The sequence below is a fragment of the Pinus tabuliformis genome, chromosome 3_2 (genome assembly GCF_031772625.1).
Source record: "Pinus tabuliformis cultivar Carrire ecotype Pingquan chromosome 3_2, CPIR1, whole genome shotgun sequence".
Classification (NCBI taxonomy): domain Eukaryota; kingdom Viridiplantae; phylum Streptophyta; class Pinopsida; order Pinales; family Pinaceae; genus Pinus; species Pinus tabuliformis.
The window spans coordinates 123,963,055-123,987,002 of record NC_142302.1 but is presented as its reverse complement, the minus strand read 5'-3'; positions in this window follow the sequence as shown (position 1 = coordinate 123,987,002).

Below are 23,948 nucleotides of genomic sequence, written 5' to 3'. Positions count from 1 at the left end.
CTTCTTTGAGTTTGAGATGGATAACAGAGGCATGAGACTTGCCTAAGAGGGTAGCATGACTGTTGATTTGAGTCATACTAACTGTAAGTAGTCAAGGTGACATTTTTTAGTGTAACACCTCACACAATGTATTTGTATATGGAAGCCTCATGGCAGATGAGCGGGTGAGCATGCTTTTGGAATGAGTCCCTCCTTCTGCTCTTGTTGTTCTTCCTAGATAGTAAGTGTACATGCTAATTTCCCTATGTCATGGATAAGAAGATAGTGTTTTCTCTCAACAGCTCAGCCCATGCGTGCAATATCCCAAACTATAAGAGTATTTCTTAAGAAATATGTCATTCATTTATTCACATACTCGTCAAATAAGAATTGAATAATATTTGCTATTTTTTTCCAATTATGGAGTATCAACCTATGTGATTGAATGTGTTGATCAAACTTATGATAAATAAGTTATGCATCAGCTTATGCTGCAAAAACAGGCGTGCATGTAGTTGGAAATAGTGCAGGCAATAGCTAATTAGGTGTCTAAAGTTCTAAAATTCTAGTAAGTGCTAATATGAAATTCATTACATTTGGGGCTAATCTATTGACTGAGGGACTCCATTTTATACTTAACTTTTGTGAGCTTTGAACGCTATTTAACATATCTAGCTTTATCGTATCCATCTCGACAGAGCCCTAATTTCTTCGATTTTAATTTGGAAAAGCTCAGGGTCAAACATAACTCTTTTCTCATTGGGCACAACGATTCCAACAATTGTCTGGCACTCTGAATGCATTCACAGGTATATCGGGTACTGGCTTTTCCAGTTCCTCCTTTTCATTTGGATTAGTCTCTAAAGTTGGTGATTCCAACACAGTGCCCTTTGGCTCTACATTCAATCCTGGGACATGTAGTGTCACAGGATCATTTTTAGGCACAAATGCTTCTGCGAATAATGGATCATAACCATCAAGTATTATAAATGGTAGTGCTTTTGTTCAGCTATTTGGAGGGCCAATGACTAGCAATGTTACAATTAGTGGAATGGTTTGACAACTTTATAGGAAGTGCCTGTAGAGACAGGTAAAGAAAAAGAGAGAGCAATGTTCACAGTTGATGTTTCCTTGTTTGAGTATATAAGTGGGGGTTGGAAGGAACTAGTCAAGGTTGAAATTAAGGTGAATGTTTCTGCCACAGAGACAGAAAAATAAAGGCTTGTGATGAGGTCCAATGTTAATTACAGATTAGTCCTTAATACCAATGTATTCCCAGACATGAGGTTGACCAGTATGGACAAGCGAGCTATCAGTTTTTCCTGCATGAATAGTGGTAGTGAATCCAAGGTAGGCCTTTCCACATTTGCACTGGAGTTTAGAGATATTTCCATGCTTGAATAGTTCTAGAGAACTATATAAGTGCACAAAGGTGGATCCTAAAATAATTTGAAGACTCAGGAAGGCTTATAAAGATTGAATTTATTTGACATGAAGTCCAATTCAAGTTTATCATATATATTTGGTCCATAGTACAAGCACCTCGATAGTGACCATGTTTTTGTTATCATATCATCCTAACGTATCCCTTTTATAGAAGTGCACAAAGGCAGATCCTCAAGTAATTTGAAGGCCTGGGAAGGCTTCTAAAAATTCAAGCTATTTAACGTCAAATTCAATTCAAGTCTATCATACATGTTTGGTCCAAAGTACAAGCACCTCGATAGTGACCCTATTTTTGTTATCATATCGTCCTAAGGTCTCCCTTTTCTTAGATATTATAGCATTTAGTTAATTATTGTTGGATACATTAACTCTTCAAATAGGAGCAAGATTCATTCGCTTGATCAAATTCTATCCTATGAAAGGAGGAAAACATTAGAAAAGCATGATACTTAGGTCTCTAAAGTTCTAAAATTTTGGCAAGTGATAATGTGAAATTCACCATTCAATGCAGTTTACATAAGTATAGGGGCTAATAGAGTGATTGAGGGACTCCATTTTCTACTTAATTTTTGTGGGGTTTGAACTCTTTTTTACATCTCTAGGTTTATGGTATCCATCTCAGTAGAGCCCTAATTTCTTCGATTTTAATTCGGAAAATCTCAGGGTCAAACATCACTCTTTGCTTATTGAGCACAATGACTCCAACAACTATCTGGCACCCAGAATGTATTCACAAGTATATCGGGTTTTGGGTTTTTCATTTCCTCCTTTTCATTTGGATTATTCTCTAAAGTTGGTTATTCCAACACAGTTCCCTTTGGCTCTACATTTAGTCTTGGGACTTGTAGTGTCACAAGATCATTTTTAGGCACAAAGGCATATCCTAGTAATGGGTCATCTCCATCAAGTACTAGCATAATAGTGCTTATATTTAGCCATTTGGAGGGCGAACAACTGACAATGTTACAATTAGTGGAAGTGGTTTGACAACCTTGTAGGAAGTGCATATAGAGACAGGGGAAGAAAAGGAGAAAGAAGTGTTCATAGTTGATGCTACCTTGTTTGAGTATATAAGCGAGAGTTGGAAGGAACTAATTAAGGGTAAAATTAAGGTGAATGTTTCTGCCACAGAGATAGGAAAAGCAAGGTTTGTGATGAGGTCCAAATGTAATTACAGATTAGTCCTTAATACCAATCTATTCCCAAACGTGAATTTAACCAATATGGACAAGTGAGGTATCAATTTGCCTACATGAATAGTGCTAATGAATCCAAGGTTGACCTTTCCACATTTTCACTGAAGTTTAGAGATATTTCCATGGTTAAATAGTTCCACATAGTTGTAGAAGTGCACAAAGTCATATCTTCAAGTAATTTGAAGACCCAAGAAGGATTCTAAAGATTTAAGTTATTTAACATCAAGTTCATTCAAGTATATCATAAATATTTGATCCAGAGTACAGGAACCTCGACAATGACCATGTTTTTGTTATGATCTCATTCTAAGGTCTCCCTTTTGTAGAAACGCACAAAGGCAGATCCTCAAGTAATTTGAAGACCCGTGAAAGCTTCTAAATATTGAAGTTATTTAACATCAAGTTCAGTTCATGTCTATCATACATATTTTCTCCAGAGTATAAGCACCTCGATAGTGACCCTGTTTTTGTTATCATATCATCTTAAGGTCTCCCTTTTATTAGATCTTATAACATTTAGTTAATTCTTGTTGGATACATTAACTCTTCAAATAGGAGCAACATTCATTCACTTGATCAAATTCTATCCTATGAAAGGAGGCAAACTTTGGAAAACCATGATACTTTTCCTGGGTAGTTGGAATATGCTTCAAGAGGCAATTCTTGGAAAATATTCTCTGAATTGGTTTAGAAAACAACATTTTCACTTCCAAGTATTTTATGTTGATTTTCTTGCAGGCATGTTTTTCTAATTCATTTTTTGGAGTAAATTCTCATCTGGAGTGGCTTTGATATCAAATGTATTATTTAATCTATAATGAGAGATATTTATATGATAAAGTTTGTCTTTTAAACGATTCAAATTTCTTTTCAACATTATTAAATAGGAACGAATATGCATTGAAGCATGGAACTAAAGTGTATGAAAATCACATATTATGCTAAAGACACTCTTATCTATTAGGGTTTAATATATAGATTTACTTAGCACCCAACAATAGTTAGATTCTTACCATGTTTATCAATTGTGGTTGATCTACATAGTTATTTAGAGTCTGTGTTATCAATAACCAAATTATTGGTATGATAGCTTTTATTTTCTGAAAATTTAAGAAGTTGTTCCTCTATATTATTGGTTTCTTAGTGATTGTTTTCCAATTAATTAGTAGAAATGATAATGTCGTAAAGTGTGGCACTTATACTAGGCACAAATGTTCTTAATATAGCAGTATAGCATTTTCATTGATATTAAATATACTTAGTTGATTTTATTATGTCTATATATTACCATTTTGGGTAATAATGAGAAAATTGGTCTTTTGTAGATATCACACACCTTTTTCTCTTTTGGAGAAGGGTTAATTCTCATATGTGTGGTGCCTTGAAAAGTAATTCTACACACTATTAGCTAATGGATGTTGGTTCAGTGCAAGTCATTTTGTTTGTTTTGTAGGTTAAGTAGGTGTAGGAGGGTTAAAATATGATGTCCTACCCTACACAACATTTTATAATTCACTTTATAAATATCTATATAAGGTAGATCATATACACAAGTTTTAGAGTAATCTAACTTAGTTGATCAATTCATTCCACCTTCAAGATCTGTGAATCCTTGTTTTAGATCTATATCCAGATGTTGGCAAGATCCATCCAGGAGATGTGTTTTGTGCCATATCTTGATGTAGGAATGGTGTATTTTAAAAGGAAAAATGGAAAAACTTCTCAATTGAAAAAGAGGAGTGGCTTCATAGTCCGAAGTACAAAGGCAAAGCATTATCATTACACTGTAAATAGAAGGTTTCTCATGTTTTTGTGTGGTGTGAGTCTATATTATTAGAGGGGCACAGTTTCCTATGTTTATAAATTTGATTTTGAATCCTTTAGAGTGCATATTTGATTCATATTTTTGTGCCCTACAATTTTGTGAATGGTCTGAACATGCGAGCTATCAGTTTCAATCCTAGAATTTCTTAATTCATGCCCAATTAAATGTTATGCAGGTCTTATCTGAATTTTCTATGCCTAAAAATTTTGATTGGAAGGACCGATATGCCTTTTTCTTGTCCCTAGGAATTTATGCAAAGCGTCTATTTTATTGTCATGGCCAACCAGTTGATATAGAATATTGTTCTACACTTATACATGCAAATTATTGTAATCTAAGTCTTGTTTTGTGCTCAATAGTCGTTAAAGAGCTTTCAATTTTTCCTGGTAGTTAAAGAAGAAGTCATATTTATGCCCAATAAGTTGTTACATAGGTTGTGGGCTTTTTCATTCCATAATCACATGGAAGACCTAGATGAAGTGAATTATGAAACAAAACCCCTATCCTTTAGTCTTGGTTTCAGATGACATCAGGAGGTGGTGGAGCTGTGGAGGCACAATTAGATTTAAGGATCATCCAAACTGCTGACATCATGCAGACATTGCAGTTAGTGAAGTAATAGATGGAACACATGGAAGATAAAAGGTATCCTCAGATAGGGTCAAACCTTTATGGTCCTTGAGAGGATATCAAACTGAGAAGTAATGTTGGTGATTTTTTCTCTTCTATTGATATAGTTATTTTGAACCTACTTTGTATGATTAGTGGGAAGAGAAAGCAATATTTGTATCTGCATTGAAAAAATCTGAGCATAGTGGTGATTATATTAGTGGACTAGGGACCACCCTGTAGGAAGTTTATGCTGGTAACTCCATAACGCATATAATGTTGGTTTCTTTTCTCACTAGCTATGGGTTTCGATTGTGTGGAAAATTGCAAATAACATTTTTACTGAAGCTAATAACTTATCAACATAAAATAGGTATGCAAATGAGGAAGCTTTAAATGACAAAAGGTAATTGTTGGGACAGGGTCCCCTGCAGTCAATTTTGGGACAAAATCCAAAGTTTTCGGGCATAAAGAACAAGTTTTTGTTATGTAAAGTGTAAAGTCTCTGCAAGTTATGGTCACAGAGTGCGTAGATAGTAAATTGTCATAAAGGGTTTTCCCCTTCTTTTATGTAATTTGTGTCGCTTTTAGTAGATCTACCCCTGGTTCGCGGACCATGGGATTTTATAAAAAGGAGACTCTTAGAGAGACTAAGGCAGTTAAGTTAATGATATTGATGAAGATGAATGTATTGGGTCAGTAGAAGTGAAGAGCAAAGAGTCTTAGAGTAGAAGAGAGGCTTTGCAGCTGAGTGCGCAGAGGCCTATAGTAGGGTCTGCAGCTGAGTGCGCGGACCCCTACAGCTGAGTACGTAGGGTAGTCTCGACTCTGTAGGAAGAATTGAAGTATCAATAAAGAGATTATTCTGGAAATATCTGTGTTTTTTCTATTTACTTCTGTTATGAATGAATGTGTTTATGTTATGATGAATAATGGGGTTATGATTTAATACTATATTGATGAGTGATTCTGCATGTTTTACATTGTTATAAGAACACTAGTAATAATATCTATTTACGCGAAGAATATCTTAATTCATATTAAATTTATCAAACACTTAAGCTGATATGGGTAAATACGGAAGTAGGAGCAATCACAGATGCACGTAAATGGTTGATTCACCTATTTAGGGTCTGTGAAAGACAATCGCAGACCTTCGCGAAGGTCTAGAGGGTGGTAAAAGGAAGTTATATCGATAATCCTCAAGGGCTTATTGATCTACGTGAAGGTAGGTTTAGGGCATAAAATGACATCATGCTCATCTCTGGGTGCGTAAACTTGGTTCAAGCATCCCCCCATACTGCTTTGGGTGAGACTTATGTCCGTGATCTGCGGATTGATGCCGAAGGGCCAATAGTGTAGGGATTTGTTTCGCAACCTTAAATCTGAACCTCGGTCAGGACCCACTAAGCCAACAAATGGTTCCATTGTCGGGACCGGGATCTTCATAAAGAGATGTGTGATGTCGCATCACTGGAATCCAACACAGAAAGAAATTGAGGAGTGGTTGGATAAAAAGATCCATGAATTCCTGTCGCAAGAAAACAAAAATCTGCGATTGACGAAAGAATAGTGGTTGGACAGGTATCTGTACACAAAGATACACAAAATTTTCTTTTGTTCCTTCTCAATCAAGCTATATGAGTTGATCGCTAAATTGGTAGACAACCAGGGAAGGTGGAGGCTTGACGGTCCAATATTGTGGAACCTTGACCTAGTGCAAAGATTGGAAGCCTCTTAAGATAATATCACACGCGCTGTCGATTACTGGCTTAATCGTGTCATCATAGGATTTGTGAGAGAGTTCTCAGCCGATACCTCGGTCAGCTACAACGAAGCAAAGTGACGCTTCTTCAAGGGACTGCAAGGTAAGTATTTAAGATATTTGAATACTTGGATTAAAATTCCCTTGTGTGCAAAGAGGGTTATGAAATTACCTTGATGTTTGGAGCTACACAAAGTGGAAAGTTATTTAGGGATAGAAGGAGAAAAGGTCCTAAATATAGCTCATTGATTGAGCCTCCTCTGAGTGACGATGAAGGAGCAGCACAGGCTTCACCAAAGAGCATTACCCAGTTAATAAGGCAAGGGTTTCTGCGAATACCTCACCCACCCACACCACCTCCATCTTCACCTCCATAACATACACCTTCGCCCACACCAACACCACCTCCACCACCGTTCAATGTGGTGATTGCAGTGAAGTTGCCCATTTTGAAGGGCTTGGGAAATGAGCACCCAAACCAGTTTTGGTTCATTACGAAGGCCATATGGATAACCCAAAACATTACAAATGATCAGATGAAGAAAGTAATGTTGGTTACTACTTTACAGGATCGCACTCTAATGTGGTACATTAAGTACTGCACCGATAGCCCGAAAGTTGCACTGGAAAACATTCAGATTGCGCTGAATAAGGAATTCAGTAGACCTAAGTCTGAAGCACAATCAATAGTGGGATTCATAGAAATAATGACGAAGCCTAGTGAGACACCTTGGGAGCTGGATCATAGATTGAAATGCAAGATCTGTGAAGCTAACATGAATCTTACAGATGGGAAACACCACGAATGGTTTGTGGCTTCGCTCTTGCCTCATTTAAGGGTTACCTTATCACAACAAAATATTGGGACCCAGATGGAAGCCCTGGAGATTGCGATGAGACTGCATGAGACATCGATTCAAGATATTTCTTTGGGAGTTCAACAGATTCACGTGGAGTTGTAGAATCTTTGCCTAGAATTCCAAAGTCTGAGTAAGGATAGAGCGGCTCGACCAGAGGTGTGCGACGAAGTTTGTTGTCTGAAATGTAAAAGTCAGGGGCATGATAAAGACCACTGCCTTGTCTTTGTGAATTACATTGCAGGAGGACGGTCGATGCCTCTGAGGCTGGAAGCTCAAGCAGGGCCAAGTATATGGCCCGCGTTGTGGTGTGCTATATTTCAGGTAGCTGGAAAACATGTGATAGATAATTGTCAGTTGCTGCAGAAATTTATATAGACACCGCAACAGCTCTTCTGCAACTTCTGCAAATCAGTGGGTCACGATGAGCACAACTGTTGTAGCTATGAGTTAATGATGGAAAGAACGCTCACGTATCGAATGCAGACATAAACTCAGCCTTCAGATCAAGGCATTGGGGGAGCACGAGGAGGATATCAGGGGCGCAGATGAGGCCGAGGCAGAGGAGGACCTGTGAGAGGTTGGGGACAAGTTATTTGCTACAATTGTGGAGGGTCAGGACACTATGCACGAGAATGTATGAACCTGACATGCCTTTCATGCCGATATTGTACTCAGTTTGACCATGCGATAGAATAATGCCCTGTATTAATAGCTAAGATGCGGGAAAAGGGGATGCAGCTACAACAGCCTACCAAGAACCTGTAGTTGATGAGGGCTGAACCCCACGAGGAGGATCCTAATTTGGATATTCTACCGCGTAATGGAATAATGAATGGTGAGGATAAGGGAAAGTAGCCTGAAGAAAGTGAATGGGTCCACAAAGCTCCAGAGAAGGAGTTTGGCTTTGATCTAGAGCGCATGAAAGAAACCTTCATGGAAGTGAAGAAAAGATTTGTTGAGGCTTCTACCTCAGGGAGTCAGGATAAGCACTCTGAAGAAATGGACCCATCCATGCTTACTACCTTTTTGGAGGCCTGTATGAAGTTGTTGCGCGATAGTAAGACCATGAAAGGATTACAAGATTTGATACATAAATGTGTTGGTAAAGAAAATTCTCTTGAAGGACCTTGCATAGTCAGGTAAATTGGTAAGCATAAGGCAAGAACATGGCATGAGATGAGGCTCACCGTGCAAATAGGCGAATATGAAATGGGCCAAGTTATTTTGGATCTTGGGTTAGATGCGAATGTTTTTCCTAAAAAAACATGGGAAGATTATCCCCATGGGAAGATTGTAGGGAGTGACAGTAGATATTGAAGGGCAAGTGCATTGGCTAATTTTGAAGTAATAGAGATTATCAATGACAATAATCCCTACCCCGTTCTCCTTGGGATTGAACGGGTTATTGACATGAATGGGGTGATCAATTTGAAGAAGTGGACAATGCCATTTGAGAGGAAATCACTCTGTGTCGTAGTACCTTTGGACCCAGCAGAAGGACCTTTGGACCCAGCAGAAGGACCGCGCTATACTGAACCGGTCCGCAATAAAGAAAACGATGATGATTTGGACCAAATATACAAAATAATTTTGCGAGACCAAGATTGGGTGAATCTAACAACAGATGGACACATTGCATGGGACCGTGAAAGTTCCTGCACATCGGATTCGGATGAAGAATTGGAACACTAGCAGAATAGGTTGCACGAAGTATCTACACTGCATTGTAACATGATGACTAAATTGTTGCCCTGTGTATCATCGGGGGTAAGGAGTTTGCCTTATTATGATGGTATAACTAACGTACATAAATTTTTGGATGCATTTGAAAGGGAAGTGCCTGAGAAGCATCACTTCCAAGCACTGGATTTGGCGGTGCGTGCTATGCCTGCAAGATGGTGGGGTACGCATAAAGACAATTTTGATGGATGGCATGAATACAGAAGAATGATGAGGGTGTGGTTTGGTCACCTAGAGGTGCGATTAACAGAGAAATACGATGGGAGGAGTGATCCGTGCGATCACTTAGCAAAATGGACTAATGTTTATGGAGCAGAGCCTGGGTGCATTTTTCTGTCATACTTTAGATGTAATACTAATGAATTGGTACCTGGAAACCGAGCTCCGCCATGGCACGGATGAATGGGATATCTTGAGATAGGGGTTCTTAATTACATTCTGCTTTGAAGATGGATTCAAGTGCATCGATTAAGCATTGCAGGAGGTCAAGGTAATGATCTTTAGAATCCTGTAGGATCCCTTGGATTTGATTCAACCCGATTGGACCACCTAGCTGCGCCATGCGCTGGAGCGCTACAATGTGATTTTTGAATAAGAAGAGGAGGATCCAAGGAACATTAATATCCCAGAGGCAGAAGGTCACCGCGAAATTGAGGGTCCACATATAGAGAATCCAGATATCATTGCAATGCTGAAAATGAGACAAGTGAACATTGGAACAGAGGCGGAACCAAAGTTTGCGAATATAGGGGACTACTGGGATGATGCTACGATGGATAAGGTTGCTGAGTTGCTCTATGAGTACCAGGATTTGTTCCCTACAAAGTTTTTAGACTTGAAAGGGATAATAGGTGATTTAGGAGTGATGAAAATAATGTTGAGACCAGATGCGAAACCTGTGAAGCAGAGGCCATATCGCCTTAATCCTAACGACAAGGAAAAGGTTCGCTTGGAGTTGGAAAATATGTTGGCAGCAGTTATTATTGAACTAGTGGAGGAGTCTGATTGGGTAAGTCCTATGGTAGTTCAGGAAAAGAAGAAGAAGGATGAAATAAGGATATGCGTAGATCTCAAGAAGCTAAATGATGCTTGCGTTCACGATCCTTTCCTAACTCCATTCACCGATGAAGTGATGCATAATGTTTGCGGACAGGAGGCCTATTTATTCACTAGTGGGTTCTTTGGATATCATCATATAAGTATTGTGCTAGAATATAGGAGTAAGATGACCTTTGCGGCCGAGTGGGGATGTTTTCAGTAGACTATAATGCCTTTTGGACTTAAGAATGTGCCAGCGATATTTTCATGTGTAGTCATTCCGACATTCAAAGAGTTCATTCACAAGTTTTTGGAGGTATACTTTGATGATTGGACGGTGTTTGGGCTCATAAAACGCCATGTAGCTAGTTTGTGCTTGATGTTGGATACGTGCCAGAGGTATCATATCACGCTAAACTTGGAGAAGTGTTTATTTTGCGTCCCTTTCGGAATCTTGTTGGGTCATGTAGCGTGCAAACAGGGATTAATGGTGGACCCAGCTAAGATTGCGGTTATAATCAATTTGGAGGCACCAAGGAGTGTTAAATAGTTGCACGCAATGCTGGGTCATACTGGCTATTATTGAAATTTCATCAAGAGTTATGCTCAGATTATGGTGCCGATGGAAAAGCTGTTGAAGAAGGATGCTACATTTTGTTGGAATGATGAATGTTAGCGAAGCCTAGATGTGTTAAGGAGAAGATGGTCATTGCGCCGATCCTAGTCTTCCCGAATGGAAGAAGGAATTTCATGTGGATTTTAGAGGATGGGTGAGTGAGCGAAGATGCATGAATGGATAGGGAGGTAGGATAGGGGCCTGGAGTGACCCAGGGACTGGTGGATGGAGTGGTGAGAGGGTGTAGAAGGCTGACTTGGCTTAAAGAAGGCTAAGACAATGATGGAGCAAGAAGGTAGGGTTACGTGGGCAAAAGGACAGGTGTGAGATGAGGAACCTAGCTAGGAGATGGAACAGCTGGCTCTGATGAAGCTTAGGTGGATGAGAGAGTGGTAGAGATGCCCTGCACAATGTACATTTAACCGAATCAACAACGTCTTACAAATAATCAAAATCCTAGCTAATCTAATCTAACTGTCAATAAAACGAATGAACATCAGCTTTATTTAGAAAGAAAACCATGTACATCAATCATGCAAAGAATCATTTCAGAGGTCTGAACCCATAACTAACTTCTGCAAATGAAAACAGTACACTAAGGATTGCATGGTCAAGCAAACTAGTGTTTTTGTTGGGGCAGCACTGTTTCTTCAATTCCAGCCCCTGATCCAATAAGGATGAGGTGAAATAGAGAGTGTTGTTGACCCTTTTCTTGGAGATTTTTCCTATTATTATCCTACCAATCCATTTTAAACATCTGAAGAAATTCTATTCAGAAACAGTGACCTATTTAACCAACACAACTAAATCTTCCCAACAGAAATACGTTTCAAATGCATAAAAGGAAAACAACGATGCATAAAGGAAAGGTAACAGTACAAAAGGAAGTCCTAGGCTCTCAGGTTGGGCCCAACCCTAAGAGCTATGGCTCCTATAGAAAACTCAGAGTTGATATAAAACCGGACTGCTTCTCATTATCAAAAAAATAGTCATAAGTCAAGAGTTATGCCCAAAATGGCTACAAGAGAACAAAGTAGAGCTAACAACACTGTAGTGCAAAATATGCAATGGTTTCCAAAAGTCCCTCACGAAGGCTGAGGCCTTAACATTTATACACCACGAGGGCCCTAGCTGGCCTCCTAAATCTATGGGACTTGGCTGCCCAAACTGTGAGTAGACAACTCCTTCCAAAATCTGCTTGGCTACCTTCTAGATCCGGTTTTGGTGGCCTTTGGAGCTCGGAGTTGGGGGTGAAGATCTCGAGGAAGGATATTTAATGCCATAGACAACCCCCCTATGAATCCTCACCCCAAGCTTGGTTGTCTTCTAGCCCATGATTGCTCGGTTTTGCTCCAACATGTGTCAAGAAACCTGAAATGAGCACGTGATAGCCACCTAGGAAGAGTGACTACCCTTATTCGTACAAATGACATAAACATACTGAAAAATAATGCATAAGCTATGAAAAATGAAGGATTGAACAAGGATAATTAGGCCAAATGAGCCCAACAAGTTACCAAATTTGGGGCTCATCATCACCCCCTGCTAAAAGGGTTGCTCATCCTCTGAGCAACTAGTCCAGCTCCTCGTCTTTCATTGCTTTAATCGCCACCCTCACATCCCAGGCTTCTGAAGTAGTATCCTCCTCAATGTCATGGAATTCGGCCTTCCTTTCCACCTCTTCCCACCGCTTATGCTCTTCTTCTTCTGTGCTTCTTTCTAACAATCCCAAAAGCAAAGGTGGACTTAGCTTGAGGTCGATCCAGCTGGCCTGGAGGTTCTGCATAGACTTCTTGTAGAGAGGCACTCGTGCCAAGGCCTCCCTCATTCTAGTTGGAGTGTGATATTCCCTGATTTTGAGGCTGTGGGACAATGTGTTCCACCTACGGGTGCAAGCATGAACACAATTGTCCCCTAATAATTGCTCCATATCCTCGAAGTGTGCTATGGCCTGAGCCTGCCGATCCATGTACTCTAATAAAGCCTGAGAGTTGGTTGCTAGGTGCTGGTGGGCTGATATCAATGCTGTGGGGTCCCCTGGCTCTGCTCTAATCAGCAGTGGTTCATGTAGTTCTCGGTTCATGACATTTCTGACCTCTTCCGCTCTCTTTTCTTCGTGGTTTAACCATGAGGTCATTGCCATCAGCTGCATATCCCCTACTGCTGTGTTGGGGTCCCATGAGGTTACATTTGGAAGGGCCAAATTATGAAGGTAGAACTCTGATAGCTTGGCCTTGTCTTCTAATGAACTGCTGTTACATAAATCCATGAACTGCTGGGGGTTTGGATTTGGAAAATACCCCTTTGTGCCAATGTGTTAATTTGGAATTGCAGCCACTGATCCATTAGGTATAGGCCATAGGATTTGGTCGGCTGCCTACATTGCAGAGCGTCCATTGCCCAACTGGCCATGCAGGCCAGTTGTGCCTCCTTTTCTTGCATCTGTTGTTTTAGAGATTGTATCTCTATGCCTACCTGCAATTCCCTTTCCTGTAGTTGCCGGTTTAGTTCCTCAAGATCAACTTGCATTCCTTTTTTTTCTTGAGGTTCTGCTGTGGTGTCCTTGACTATTGTGTCCTATTCTTTCCTCTATCCCTGTAGCTGTAGCTACTGTCTAAGCAGCTCATTCTCTTCTCTTAACTTGGCCTGTTGGGAGCTTTCCACATGCCGTACTCTTGCCAACTCCCTTTATGTTTCCTTGAGCCTTTCCTCTAGAGGCCCTATATCTGCTAACCCCTTGGATTTAGCGATCCTCATCCAAGTGTGGGTTCGTACTCTTTCTTCCTCTAGTGCTAGAAACAGTGGCACTGCGAATTTTTGAGGAATAATTTTGCCGGCCTCCAAAAAGTTATAATAAGAGCCCAGGCTGGGCTGGGGGCTTGGTTTCATGATGACCTCGGTCTTCTCCTCCTCCTGTGGTGACTTAGCTGCTCTTTCCTCCATCTGCTTAGTTTCCTTCAGCCTAGCCAAAGTTTCCTGTAGAACCGCCTCGGCATCTTGTAGAGAGGCTTCAGGGTTCAATTTCTCCATCCTTTCCCTCCATGAGGATGTTTTCGGGCTCCCCCGCTCATAAGTAATGGATGCCTTGGAGGGGGACATATCCATTGGTGTGGTAGGGGTATGCACAATTGTGATTGGCTCTTTTGATGGAGGCTGGGGTCTGCCAGTCTTAATTCTCACACTCCTTCTTGCTTTAAAATACAGAGGAGTCTCCCTCTTTCGTTTTTCCTTTGGCTTGGGAGAGGTACCTAGGGTGGCCAGCACAGCTGCTGCCTCCCTAGCTAAAATTTCGGCCGACTTCTCCTTCTGCTGTCCTTTTTCCAGACTTCCTGTAGAAAGTCCTGTAGTGGCTGGTTTCTGGCTTCCTGTAGAAGTCGTTTTTAAACTTCCTGTAGAAATAGCCTTCTAGTTTCCTATAGAAGCAGATGGCACTGTTTTAGCCTGCTTGGCTGAGGGTGCTTTTTCCTTTAGCTTGGCTGAGGCTGCCTTAGGGATGCCCTCACTGGCTTGGACTTTCTCAGTCCTTTCTACCCTGCTCTGTAGTCTCTTCTCCCTAGGTGTTGGTGTAATTTTACCACCCCCTGTCTTGGCAGCTTGGCCTTTTTCTTGTGTTCCTTTCTGTTCTTTCTTTGGTGTTTTGCCCGGGGTTTCTTGTCCTTTAGCTTTCTTCTCTGCCTGAGTGTGCTCCTTCTCCTCACTGCTGGAGGAAGTGAGCTCCTCGGCCAAAATTCGGATGTCATCATCTTTAGACATATTCCGAAAAATTTCCCAGGAGAGAGGGACAGTGTAAGTGTGGAGTGCATCTTCCACAAGGAGCTTGATAAGCCCATGATGGGCTAGCTGGTCTGGTGTCCCCTCTCTCAGTTTGGTGGCACACTCAATCATGGATTGCAGGAGGAAGTAAGGAATGCTCAATTTTTGTTCGAAGGGTAGGTCCATTTGGTGCCTGAGTTCTGTGAGCAACCGGAAATGATAGCCATACACGATGCTAAATCGCCCCTCACACGTAATATACTTCATAATTTGGAGGCTGACTTCACTCCAGAACGGTTGTAGGCTAGTTCTTCGAACTCCATTCTTGTCCTCTGAAAATTGTTCCTCTGGCAAGAAGAACTCTTTTTTAGCTTTCTGACCCAATTTTATCTCCTCCTTATCCCAGGGTACCCCCATCGGTAAATCAGTTACTCTGCTAATGAGCTGTGGGGTGAGTTTGAGGGTCAATCCTCTGAAGTTGACAACGGCCAATGTCTTTGACTTCGGCTTCAAGGACCTTAGGAATTCTTCTGTAATTTCGTCATCGTGACCTTGAAGCTTGTCACAGAATGACATCCAGTGTGCACAGGAAAACAAGTCCACCACCTCAGGGGTTTCCCGTAATTTCTCGGAGTCTGAAGGCTCTTTTCTAATGAACCCCCCCGGCATGGTAAAAAAACTTGTTTTTGTTGTTCTGAACTTGCCTGCTCGTTTTTTTAGGAGAGCTTCGGGATTTTTCGACACAGAGCGCAGAGCTACATCTCCATTATGCACACAGTCATATAAAATTCACAATTTTCCACCGGTGAGCCTTGACAGTGTCTCAATTTTTTTCTACAGGAGGGATTTTAATTCAAAACCCTGGAGAAAATCTCGCATGCAGACTACGAAGACAATTTCATGCAGCGATAAGAAAACGACTTTTGAATTCATAGACAGACTTTATTCACATTTTCCCTACCCTCTCAACACGTCGAATTCACCACCTTTTGAATTATTTGCATGGGAAAGTTATGTTCAGGCCTACCTCACTGAGAATTGCCACCCTCAACGTGAACAGTCCAAGCTTCTCCGTAATGCCGGGCTCCCTGTAGCGCAACTTCCTGTAGAAATCATGCACGACTTCTGGAGAATGTTACAGTGGTTCTAGACTTTCTGAGCAACAACAGGACGTTGGAACAGGCCGAGAACTCGGGCTAACAACTTGCAGAGGATTGAGGACGCGTACTCAGCTGCAAAATAGTTGTGAGTAAATGACTGCAGTGTATCATAAGTTATTCGACCGACCGATTTTGAATTGCTGCAGAATTCATGAGCGGGGGTGAGCTGTCCCAGTCGATCCGTTGGCCGACGTCACAGCCATCATTCCTCGGCGTGTCCCTGACCGCCGAATTCTTCCCTCTGCATTCACCGCCGCCATTCCTGTTATACTGCCGCTTCTCTCCGACTGGACGCTTCCCACGTGTCAATTGCCCGTCTTTTCGACATAACCAAGCCCATTCAGATCCTACGAGGCCGTCGGACTGGTTGTGGTGGCCAGTTGAATGGCTACCCGACTTGTTCAATCCGTTCATTCTCACAGTCATGCACATTTAGAGTATAGCTTATGTAATTTGACGAAATAAGGTTAGGCACTTACCTGTGCGGTCGTGGACGTGGGTTTTTTCAGGCTTCAGGACGAGGAATGCTGGATCTGCTTGCTGCTGCTTCGTGTACGGGTGCTGGAGCTCCTCTTCATTGGCTGCTGCTGGCTACGAGACCTTGAGACCCAATTTCCTGGTGGTGAATGCTGCATGCACTGGCTTCATGAGCTACTGGTGTCTCCATGGTATGTGCTCCAGCCGGATCAGCTGCTACAGGATTCTTGTAGGACATCCTGTAGCCGTTTCTCCTCCTGGGGTGCATGCCGAAATAATTGAGTCGCGTTCACAGGTGCAGGGTCCTAAGATCGCCTTGACAGGTAAAGTGTGCGAGCCTCTGCATGCTTTATTTCCTACTTAAAAACAAAAAAAAAAATTATTTGAGAAAACAAAGTTCTGGTATGACTGTGCAGGTATATTCGACCATATGGCAGCAATGGTGGTGAAAGGAGGTGAAACAAGTGGAGGATGGAAGAAAAGAGTGGTTTCATGCCTCCTCAATGGACTTCAAGCTTCAAATTCTTCTTCATAATCGGTCCTGGCCCGCCCAAAGGCTCTACAGGATGTTTCCTGTAGAAATACAGAACTTCCTGTAGAAAGTCCTGTAGCTTCCTGTAGAAGGCTAAACCATGACCAGATTGTGTCCAAACCTTGGAAAAAATGAGTGTTCATGGAGGGAGTGTATGTGAGGTTGCCTGGTAGCTTGGTAGGGACCCTTGTCCTTGAGTTGAGAGGCCTCCTTTTTGCATTGTGTTCCTGCAACCTGCAACAATTTCCAGAGATTAAACTTGTTTTTTTCTCTGTTTCTTCCTTCTTCTTCTTTTCTTTTCCTTTTTTTTTTTTTTTTTTAAGAGACAACAGGGGCGCCTCAATGAGGTTTTCACCCCTACTATTTGCCTTGGGCACCTCAGAGAGGTTTTCACCCAAGGATCTTTTTTATTGCATTTTTTTATTTATTATTTTATTTTTTATTTTTTTTTATGTATAATGATGCTCAGGGTGTGCCCAAAACATAGGCAGAACCCTTCTCTATGACCAGCACTGATTTTTCCACAGTTTTGATGAACTCTTGCCCCGAAAGAGGTTTCTTGTAGATCTTTAGTCGATGCCCATTGACAAGCATGGGGAGGGCTTCTTCATCAATGGTCCGGATAAGGACAGAACCATTGTCATTACACTTCTCCACTACATATGGTCCTAACCATCTTGTCCTCAGCTTCCCCTTGAAATCCTTATTTCTAGAATCATACAACATCGCCTAATCTCCCGACTGAAATTGTTTGTCATTGAGGTGCTGGTCATGCCATATCTTCCTCTGAAGCTGAACCACTTCTGAGTGGAGGAGGGCCTGCATTCGGTGTTCATCTAACCCATTCAGCTGTAATAACATTTCTTATTGAGCATGGCTGAGATCTAGGTCCAGCTGAGCTGCTGTCCTCAATGTGTTGTACTCAAACTCGATTGACAGCAAAGCTCTCTTCCCATAGACCAGCTCATAAGGTGTGAAACTGGTTGTGGTCTTCCAAGCGGTGTTGTAGGCCCAAGTGGCCTCAACCAGGCGATCTGCCCAATCCTTTCTGCTGCTGCTCACCACCTTAGTCAAAATCCCTTCTAATGCTCTATTGGTGACTTCCACCTGCCCATTTGCTTGAGGATGATATGGGGTGGAAGTCTGATGCTTGATCTTGTGATGAGCGAGCAAGTCTTCAATTAAGTTGGAGGTGAACTAGCTTCCTTGATCGGTGACTAACTCTCTTGGGTAGCCAAATTTGTAGAAGATGTTTTCTCTTAAAAATTCGACCACCTTTTCTTTTGTTGCTGCTTTGATTTCCTTGGTTTCTGCCCACTTTGTCAGATAGTCTGTGCACACAATGATGTAAGACCTTTGCCTTGAAGGAGGGTTGATAGGACCCACAAAATCCATACCCCACTTCTAAAATGGCTCAAGAGTCACTTGAGGTTGGAGAGACATTTTGTCCCTTGGAGTCGGTTTCCCCATCCTTTGGCATCGGTCACATTGGCTGATATATCTTCTGACATCTTGATGAAGAGTGGGCCAATAGTAGCCTGCTTGTAGAATTTTGAAGGCAGTCCTCTTGGCTGCAAAATTTCCTCCACACGGCCCATCGTGATAGGTTAGGAGGATGTCAAAGACTTCCTCCTCCCTTACACAACGCCTTAAGATCTGATCAGGGCCAAGTTTGAACAGGTTGCCCCCGATCCAAGTGAATGAGGCACTCTTCCTCACGATTATGCTCTTCTCCTTTGAGGATAGATGCGGAGGGAACTGTACTGAGACCAGGTAGTTTGCTATATCAGAAATCCAGGCAGAAAGTATTGAGATAGCAAACAGATGTTCATCTGGCATCTGGTCATCCATGTTCCTTCTTCACCTGCAGGTAAATCCAATCTAGACAAGAAGTCAGCAACAACATTTTCTTTACCTGGTTTGTCAACGATAGTCAAATCAAACTACTGCAACAAAAGTAACCATCTAATAATACGAGCATTCACATCAGGTTTGTTCATTAAATATCTAATTGTAACATGATCAGTATGTACAAATGTTTGATAGCCAGTGATGTAGTGTCAGAACTTGTTCAGGGAATGGACCACGGCCAGGAACTCCTTCTCAGTTACAGTATAATTCAATTTTGCCTTGGATAAGTTTTTGCTGACAAAGTATATGGCATATGGAAGTTTTTCCTCAACTTGTCCTAAGGCTGCCCCTATGGCTTTGTTCGAGGCATCAGTGTGGATGTGGAAAGGTAGGGCCCAATTTGGACCTCTCAAGATCGGGGCGGACACCAACTTATCCTTTAATTCATTCAGAGCCCTCTGACAGTCGTCAATCCATTTAAACTCAACATCTTTTGCTAAGAGGCCAAACAATGGCGAGGCTAACTTACTGAAGTCTTTAATGAATCTTCTATAATATCCCGCTAAGCCTAAGAAACTCCGAACATCTCTTACCTTTTGAGGAGGTGGAACCTTTTTGATGAGAGCAATTTTGTTAGGATCCACCTGTAATCCTTGGCGAGAAATGGTATGACCTAACACAGTCCCTTCAGTCATCAAGAATTCACATTTTTCAGGGCTGAGGGACAGGTTCATCTCAATGCATTTGCTTAAAACTTTTCCCAGATTAGTCAATGATTCTTGGAAGTTGGACCCATAAGGAGTAAAGTCATACATATAGATTTCCACCAAATCATGAACCAACTCGGCAAAGATGCTCAATACAGCTCTCTGGAAAGTAGCAGGGGCATTGCATAGCCCAAAGGGAAGGACTTGATAGGCAAAGGTACCCCATGGACAAGTGAAGGTGGTCTTATCTTGGTCCTCTGGGCTGATTTGGATCTGATTATACCTGCTAAACCCATCTAGGAAAGAGAAAAACTTCTTTCCTGCCAGTCCATCCAGCACTTGATCTATGAAAGGCAAAGGGAAATGGTCTTTCTTGGTGGCTTTGTTAAGTTCTCGGTAATCTACACAGATTCTCCACTTCCCATTCTTCTTGGGCACAAGCACTAGAGGTGAAACCCACTCACTATTGGAGATAGGGTAGATGAATCCTGCATCCAATAATTTTTGCAACTCTTCTTTAACAATGTCTTTAAGGGCTGGATTCATTCTCCTCTGGGGCTACTTGACTGGTTTACAATCATCTTTGATGTAGATGTGATGGGTACAGACCGAAGGATGGACTCCTTTCATCTCCTTATAGCTCCAAGCGAAAGCATCTAAGTGATTGTTTAGTAAGCTACACAGCTCCTTCTCCTGGGAAGGAGATAGGGAGGAGCTGATCTTTAGAGTTCTTTCGGGACCAAACTCCACATTCTTAACTCTAGGAGAGGTTGGATCAGTCACACAGAGGTCCACTAAGGTGCTGGCTTGGGTATCTTCCACCAATTCTTCTAAGGAGAGAGCACTGGGAGGTGGATTTTGAATCAACGTCTCAATCAAATCATCCTCGGTTTGAGGACCTCCCCTAGTGGTTTCTATCGTGCACAAGGGTGCAGAGTAGACTTCATCCTCATCTCCTTCTTCCAACCAAAGTGGTAAGTCATGCTCTAACATAGGTTGGGCAGGAGGGTATAGGACTAGCTACTTGGACATAGGACCATTCTTGATGGTCATGTTTCCCGCTTGGCAGCTTATGTAAGCATCCGCAGTGGCTAACCAAGGCCTTCCCAAAATGAGGGGGTATCCAGTAAGCTTTTCCTTGGGCTGAAGGACCAAGAAGTCCGCAGGATACTCCCAAGAGTCAACAGAGACCAAGACATCCTCCACAATCCCTTCGGGAGTCACGGTGGAGCGATCTGCCAACTGCAGGAATGTTGAGGTCTTCCTTAAGGAACTCTGAAGGTTGAGTTTAAGTATGGTGTCCCTGGTCCTCACATTAATGGCAGCCCCTAGATCAATCAAGGTATGGGGGATAATGGTGCCATTGATGTGGACATCAACTACAAGACTCCCAGGATCCAAATACTTTGGACAGATTACTTGCCCCAACATAAGATCGGACAGTTGTCCTATGACATTGATAGTTGAGGCATCTCTCTTTCGCCTGCCTGGATGCCTGAAACACTTTTCCTTAACCATTTTGTTGTATATCGGTACATCTTTGATGGCCTGGAGAAGTGGTATTTTCACACACAACTGTTTCAGTTCCCCTAGAAGTTTAGTCTCCTCCGGGTTTGGTTGTGTGGTTACTGTTAGTCTCTCAGGAAAGGGTGGAATGGCTTTGGGTTCACTTTCCTGTTTGTCTTCCTCGTCCTCTGGGGGAGGAGGTTGGCGATCTGGAAGAGTCTTCCCGGATCGCAGGTTGATCTCCTGGATCTCCACAGCATAGGTAGGACATGTTGTCTCCCCAGTATATACCTGCTGGGCCTGTCGGTTGTTGGGGTTCGGGTTCGGTTGAGCAGGCATTTGGGGTTGTCTTGGAGGAGCAGGAGGTAATGGTTGTGGTTGAGCCGGTGGTGGAGGCAAAATGGCGGGAGGAGTGTTGTACTGGGGCCTCCACCCCAGTTGAGGTGCATTCCACTGAGGCTGTGGCTGGACATGTGAGTGAAACGAATGAGCAGTGGGTTGAGCATGGTATTGAGGAGGATAAGACCACGGAGGAGGTGCAGACCAGGTAGGATGAGTAGGGGGACCCCATGAAGGCATGTGAGCAGACTGGTTGGGGTTATAATAAGCTTGGGATGTCCCTTGCATCCCCTGCTAGTAAGGTCTAGGTCCATGCGGCCTCCTTTGGTTGAGGAAGTATAGAGGTTCAGTGGGTGCCTTAGTCCCTTGGTATATGACTTTAAATCCTGGTAAGGTTGGGCATTGGTTTGTGGGGTGGTCCTTCTCACAAATGAAACATACCTCTACTGAGTGCAATGGACACTCATTCTTAGGGTGCTTCCTCGTACATCTGGGACAGAAGATGGCCAAAGCCCTTTCAGCTTCCTCTCTCTTTTGCTGAATTCGGAAGGTATCAAGTTGCATGGCAATAGTCTGTCTCATCTCACTCTTGAGGTCTTCCATCTGGTTAGCAAACTCATGCTTGGAGAAGGTGGTACTAGCTAAAAGTGGGGTTCCCCTACCTCTTTTTTGGGCTGCCCTAGAGTGGTTTCTAAACACAGTCTTTATGTCCTCATAAGGCAGTTGGTAGATGTCTCCCCCAGCTAGCATGTGAAGGGTATCTAGAAGGTCTTCAGGGACTCCTCGGAGCAGAACCAACTTTAGGGATTCAGGGTCAAGTGTGCACCTGGCCCGTTTATAGCTAAGTTGGAACCTTTCCTCGTAATCTTCTAAAGACTCATCGCTTCCCATGGTCATCCGAAAGATTTCTCCCTTGGTTTCCTTGGACCTACAGTAGTCCCGGTATTTGGTATTGAAAGCTTGCTGCATCTGAGCCCAAGTGGTGATACTATTTCCAGGTAACCCCATGAACCAGCGTAATGCTGCATCCTTGAGGGTAGAGGGAAAGAGTTTCAATTTTTGCTCATCTTCTGTATAATCATAGGTTCGACAAAGGACAACAAACTCAAACAGGAAGGTATCAGGGTCTTCAGTGGTCAATCCATGGAAATGAGGTAAGGCCGAGGGACTTATGTTCTTCATTTTCATGTCCCCGTTAGTCTCTCGGATGGGGAAGGTACCTTCTATTCTCTCGTCATCGTTTCCACCATTTCTGTTGTCAGCCATGGTTTCAATAGGAATGTTTTCTTGCTCTTCTTCTATTATATGATCTTCGTATATCTCATGAGGTTTACCTATAGGTTCTTCTAGATCACTACCACCGAAGAAGAGAGAAGGGTGACTTAGTGAAGTGGTGGGGGTGTTGGGTAGGAATTTTCCGGTATTATCTCTATTCCTACGAGGCATGAAAGGATTTTTGGTTGTTTTTGCTTTTTCTCTGCTTGTACCTGCAAAACTAAAACAGATGGAATTGCAGCTAACTATAATCTATCTTGTGGGAATGAAAATGTGGAATTGAAATGAAAGTAGGAAAGGACTAATCTACTCTGCTAAAATCAAATTGCGAGAAGGAGATACTAGACTACGCTTGCAAAATTGAAATTCTATTTTACGCTTGTAGAATTGAAAGTCTAATCTATGAAAGCAGGAAATGTCTACTTTACTTTTGCAGAAATGAAATTGCAGAATGGAAATGAAATAAACTATTTAGCAGAAGGCAAGAGCAGGAAAATAGAAGAAAAGCAGCAATCACAAATACTCTGACGCTTCCCCGGCAACGGCGCCAAAAAGATGGTGGGCTCCAGTATTGCAGCAATAATGCTGCAACTCCTGGGACTCCCTTCTTTACTTTTATCAACCCGGTAGTTCGTAACAAACTTGGAAGCGACAGTGCTGTATGCACAAGTACTAGCTCTTGCCGCAGCTGTCACTTGGTCAGCTGGCACAAGTCCGCTAGGGGCTTAAGCCAACTTCTATGAGCTCTTAGAAGAAGCTTTTTAACTGATGGATGAAAGCTAACTCAAAGGAAGCTAATCTACTCGCGGAAAGAACTGAAAGCCAAAAAGTAACGCAAACCCTAGCAAACCCTAATTCTACCAGCTAATCCTACTGATGCAAAGGAGAGAATGCAAACTACTGGGAGATATGCCATTACTTCTATGAGGTAGAATACATGTGTCTAGACTACCTCTATCTGAAGAAAACATCTTTTTGTATTTTTTTGAATAAGTTATTAGAATTATCATGCATGTGCTTTTTAACTGGCTTTTTACTGTGCAGGGGTGGATCAAGGAGGATAAATGCTTGGAAGAGGTTGAGAAGGTTCAGAGAGGGTCTAAGGAGTCCCTACACCCTTCCTGAGAGTTTCACAAAGTTTGGCTATCAACAAACCTCATTCATGAGCTTCTACAGGAAGTCTGCAGGGGTTCTACAGGATGTTCAGAGATTTCTACAGGATGTTCAGAAATTTCTACAGGATGTTTGAAATGTGGATTTTAGAGGATGGGTGA